General features: G+C 36.7%; 1 protein-coding gene across 2 annotated transcripts in view; it reads left to right on the top strand.

The window, feature by feature from the left end:
- Positions 1–2,981: 2,981 nt before the first annotated feature.
- Positions 2,982–6,014, top strand: part of prr15lb (proline rich 15 like b) — an 11,804-nt gene continuing 8,771 nt past the window's right edge. The window contains exon 1 of one of the 2 annotated variants that reach the window (XM_073917638.1): positions 2,982–3,344. The gene's annotated coding sequence lies outside the window, so the exon portion shown is untranslated. 2 annotated transcript variants of the gene reach the window in all.

Genomic DNA, 6,014 nt, shown 5'->3' with positions numbered 1-6,014 from the left:
AGCTCGCGAATCCTTAATTTCTGAGAGTGCACCATAATGACTGGTATTGAAATACATAGTAGGCCTAATTAAGCAGCTATTTTCAGGCACTTAAAACATAATAAATAGTTTGAACAATAACACACTTACAGGTTAAAATAAATGAATAATAAATAAATAAATGAATAATAAATAAATAAATAATACTTCAACGTTTAAATTAAAATGTGATTTTAAAAGTTAATTAAAAATGGCACTGTTTTTAAAAAGTTAAAAGAAAACTGCTGTACTTAAATGTAAATTATTATCATAAATAATAATACTGGCCATTCCAGGTGGACCCGGTAAGCCCAGATGGGTCCCACATGGACAAATATTAGAAATGGGGCCTAATTGGTTCTACCAAGTATTGAGTCCCGCATGGGCATCCTTTATATATACACCTTACTAGTACCAGGTTGGATCCCCATTTGCCTTCAGTACTGTCTTAATCCTTCAGGACATAAATTCAACAAGCTACTGGAAATATTCCTCAGAGATTTTGGTCCATATTGGCCTGTTATCCTGCTGGAAGTAGCTATGAGATGATGGGTAACTGTGGTCACTGTGGCAATCCCAGGTGGGTCCCACATAGGCCATCCAGTGTGAGTCCCAAACAGGCCATCCCAGGTGGGTCCCACATGGGCAATCCCAGATGGGTCCCACATGGGCCATCTCATCTTGATGGATTCAGGGCACATGCCACAGTAAAAATCAGTATGATTTACTTTATTTGCAAGTGTATTTATTAAGAGTGGTAATCCTGGAGTAAAGATGTTATTCTTTATGTGCAATTGAACCAACGCCGACGAAAGCAATGTAGTTTAATCAAAAAGGAAACTGAGTATGTGCGCAGAAAAAAAATATACCCGCGCGCCCCACACACACACCTCTACTGCCTGATGTTGAGTCACAGATCGCTTTGGATTTCTTCATCAAGTTTGTTTAGTTCATTTACTTTCAAGACCTTGAAGAGTAATTATTTTGTCTAAAACAAATAGTCATCCATAAACTACAAAAATCATAAATGTAAAAATCCTAAATTTTGTTTGACAAACAGCTCTACTGGAACAGAATTAGGTAAATATCACACAAGTAGCAGTGCGAAGTGGCTGTATATTGGCACGAGGCTGCAGGCCGAGTGTCTTAATGTCCCACCAGTGATGATATACAGCCATATGGCACCACTACAAGTGTGATATTGCATTTATACAACAGTTCGATGGCATACTCGTGTGTATAAAGAAGAAAGTCAAAGCCTAAAAACCCTTTTGTATTAGGAACTACTTTCTTCCGCCATTCCTTCACATCTGCAGCTGACTCTTGTTTTTGGGCCCCACGTGACCATCCCAGGTGGGCCCCACTTTCAGAACCTTGAAGAGTAATTATTATTTTTGTAAAACAAATAGTCAAATCATAAACTACAAAAATCATAAATTTAAAAATCCTAAATTTAGTTTGAGCAACAGCTCTGCTGGAACAGAATTTTTCTCTGATAATGTTAGGTAAATATCACACAAGTAGCAGTGTGATGTGGCTGTATATTGCCACTGGTGGGAGGCGTGCGTTGGCATGAGGCTGCAGACCGAGTGTCTTAATGTCCCACCAGTGACGATATACAGCCACATGGCACCACAAGTGTGATATTGCGTTATACAACAGTTCGACTGCATACTCATGTGTATAAAAAAGAAAATCAGAGCCTATAAACCCTTTTGTAGAGGAACTACTTTCTTCTGCCATTCCTTCACATCTGCAGCTGACTCTTATTGTTCTTCTTGTTATGAATTTTTATTATTGTCAGCCACTTTAAATATATTAAATAGTTTGAACAGTAACATACTTACAGTAGGATAGGCACTATCTTTATAAATAAACTGCATAGTTGCAATCTAAACAACTACATTCTTGCCTAAAAAAGTACATTATGTTGGCCAACAGCTCCAATATTTGTCAAACCGTGGTGAGTTTACTGATTTGCTGTCACTCTATGTGGGAGGAGTAATATGTGGGCGGAATATTACAGAAGGGTGATTCAAAAACCAGACAGAACTGTTGTGTGTATATATATATATATACTGTAGGGCGAGGCGGTGGCGCAGTGGGTAGCATGTTTGCCTCACAGCAAGAAGGACTCTGGTTCGAGCCTCCGGTTTCCTCCACAAGGGTATATATATATATATATATATATRTGTGTGTGTGTGTGTGTGTGTGTGTGTGTGTGTGTGTGTGTGTGTGTRTATATATATATATATATATATATATATATATATATATATATATATATATATATGTGTGTGTGTGTGTATATATATATATATATATATACACATACATATATATATATAATCTGAATATGCAAATAAGGCATTATTTTATTATTTTTGTGAAAATTTGCATATAAATATCTAGACATTGTAAGTTTAACAATTGTACAATGAAAACATTGTGCTCTTACACACTGTAAAATTTACAAAACACCCGCTCACAGCCCCCCTTTCCCCCCAAAAAAGAATACATTTTTAACAATAAATAAATAATATATTGTTTAAAAGACTAAATTGTAATTTATAAGATAACTTATATTAGATATTAATCAAGATTTATAAGATATGAATTAAAGATATGAATCTGAAATTTATGCAAGCGCTGCTGAAATGAATATTTATGTTTCAGTGGAGAAGAACATAATAATATGAAGAAAACTATTTAAAACGGTGTGGTTATTGTAAATATACAGACACTAATTGCTACAGTGCATCAACAACGAAATTCTGACTTCGTGACTGTTTTGATTTTTTATGTCTATTACAAAACGCACATAACAAAACTGTCCAGAGCTGCATATAGAATTTGCATAGAATTTTGGTAAATCTGACCGGGTGTTTTCAGGCTGACCCGCGCTGGACTCTTTGCTGAGGTCGCTCACACACTCGTATCGCTTCACCCTTCCTCTCTCGATCACATGGCGGTAACATTTACTCGTGTTGCACTGAGCTGAGCTGCACCTAAAGTTCAGCTGGCCTGAAACACTGCGTTTGTGTGAGGCTGTGTGTAGAAGCTGATAAAGACAGAGGGACTGAGGGGAAAGAGGACACCTGTAGCGCACACTCGCCTCTCAAAGCGCACTTTCAGAGGCTGCTGGAGTCATCAAAGCCCGGGAAGAAAACAGGTGAGCAGGACAAGGAGAAGCAGAGATACTTAATACTGAGGAGGACTGACGATTAACGACGGCCACCATGGTTTAACTTCTCCTGGACACCTGTTTTTCTAAAGCCAGCGAGAGAAAAGACAACTTTTCGAAGAGGAGAGAAACAACATTTCAGGTGAGGAGGATGCTTTACCCTGTCAGGATCTTAAAGGGATAGTTCACACAAAAAATTAGAATTCTGTCATTTGTACAGCCTGCACTTGCTTACAACGTACTTGACTTTCTTTCTCTCGTTAAACATTAAAGAACATGTTTTTAAGAAACCTGGAAACCTGTAATCATTGACTTTCATAGTACTTGTTTCCCTACTATGGGAGTCAATGGTTACAGGTTTTTATCTTTCTTCAAAATACTTTTTTGTGGTTAACAGAAAAAAAGAAACTCATAAAGGTTTAATACCTTACGAAGAATGTTTTTAAAACTATCCATTAAGTTTTCATTATGTCTTGTGAGATTTTTGTGTATGACAGTAACATATTACAATAAACTAAATGCACAAAAACGTTGCTTGAAATAAGACAAAATATAAAACAATTATTATTTACTTTGGCTAAAGTTGTCAGATTTGACAGTATCTGTACATACAATAAAAAAAAACATCGAAATTAATCATTTATTGATCAGGGGTCGCCACAACGAACGGGGAGAACATGCAAACTCCACATAGAAATGCCAACTGATTCAGCCGGGACTCGAACCAGCGTCCTTCTTGCTGTGAGGCGACAGCGATACTCACTGAGCCACCCCTTTAATTAAAATAAATACTAAAACAATCAATAACCGCAGAGTCATTTTAACTCTCCTGCAGTTTTAGAAATCTGCATACACCATTCGTCCTTTGGGTTAAAAATTACTAAAATAAAGCATCTAAATTTCATTTCAATCCTCTAATCTATTTTGATCGAAGAAATGTTGTTTGCATCTTTTACATTAGTAAATAATATTTTAAACAGTGCATTACTTGCATGTTCTGTAAAATATATTCTTAATGTAAATAATCATTTTATTGTAATGGAAAATATGTCATCTTAAGATATCTCTGGCACAGCTTACAATCATCATCAATGTAATGCAAACATACTACGTGTAGTGCCATTTTAATGAAGGCGCGGGACAATACCAGTGCGTTCACTGTAGAAGTATAAATCAGCCTTAACAGCACGGGATCACGTGACTTCACAAGGGAAACAGAGAAAAGTAAGGAAAGTAATTGAAAAAAATTAACTGGAAAATTTTGAATTCGTTTACTTTTCGATTAATAGCCCTGCCCTTTTCTTTTGTTTTCAACAGAAGAAAGAAACTCATAAAGGTTTAAAACCTCATGAGGGAGAATAAAAGATAATGCTACACACAATATGTATTTCCTTGTAAACTGCAACAAATGATCAAGTGAAGGTCTTCTTTAAAATCAAATATCATGTCATATTCCCACACGAGACATGTAATATTCGGGACACAAACTGCAGTGATATGACGTCCAGGCATAGACTTGCAGGCAAACGTGACACCCTCTGACTCCATAAGACTTGCTGCCCTCAGGTTAACCTCTGCTCCCCACAAACACTCGTATCACCGGGTAGGCTTTGAACCTGGTTAGTTATTTCCTAGCTTCAGACAGACTCAGTGTTCTCTCTCTGTGATCTCTGAGCATCTCGAGTGCCACATAAGGAGGAAGACAAAGTAACTTATTATCCAGCTCTGAGTGTTTAACTTCTGAGTGTCAGAGCTTCTTGTTGAAGGTCAGACGACTTTCAAGAATCAGCTGCTGATATGTAGAGTGCCCTCCTTTAATTTTGGCACCACTGGTGGAAGGCTGTGAATAAATGGCTTTATTGTTTAACCCTCTGATCTTTTCCTCAAAATACTATCCAAAAAAAAAAAAAAAAAAAAAAAAGAGAAAGGAAAAGAAGATGCTTGAGTTTGGTTTTGGATGAGATCCTTAAACTATTTGTTGTGATGTAGGTGATATGGGATTGTAGTTTTGTAGAATTTTTAGGGGTTGTAGAACCCCTATATCTAAACAGTCGTGATTTTTGAAGTTTTTTTGAGCCATATAATATATAACTTCTATCACATAACACTTTCAGTTGACTGGAATTTCTAAATCATTGTCCTGATGGTGAAAATGGGCATTTTCTGTCTTTTTGCTATTTTTTCACACCCAATTCCCATTTTGTAAAACTCAACAACTTTTTCAATTCACAGCCATGTTTTATTTTTACCCATTGTGATGAAAGACTGAGTGCCTTTGGCCTTTGTGTTGCTTCATATTTACATGGTTGAACAGTTTTCTGTTCTTAATCACACTAGAAAAATGTAAAACATCAATGGGAATATACTTCAAAATTTAGTTTAAACACTATAAAAATGCTGGGTTGTTGTAACCCAGTGCTGGGTCAAATAAACTCAACCTTTGGATTAAAAAGTGTAATTTAGGGCCCTATCATACACCTGGCACAATAAGGCGCAGGACGTGTATAGTGCAATTTGTTGCTATTTTCAGAGCAGCGCAACCCTAATTTTTACATTTTGCTCCACGTTGTTTAAATAGCAAATCCATTTGCGCTACTTTGTAGACTCGTGGGTGTGCTGGTCTATATATATAAGGAGGTGTATTATGCGCAATGTCGGCGCATTGCTATTTTGAGAAAGTAAAATAGACCATGTCTTTGACCAACTAAAAGCTGGTCTAAAGTCTAGTGCAGAGTGTGTTAGTTATCCCCCTGTCAGGTTTTGGAAATGTATGTGTCACTATATGGGGCATAAGAATAGGACGCGCGATTAG

This window comes from Danio rerio, chromosome 12 (assembly GCF_049306965.1).
Source record: "Danio rerio strain Tuebingen ecotype United States chromosome 12, GRCz12tu, whole genome shotgun sequence".
NCBI classification, from domain to species: domain Eukaryota; kingdom Metazoa; phylum Chordata; class Actinopteri; order Cypriniformes; family Danionidae; genus Danio; species Danio rerio.
Note: the sequence above shows the minus strand (reverse complement) of the source record. Positions and strands in the feature narration are given on the sequence as shown.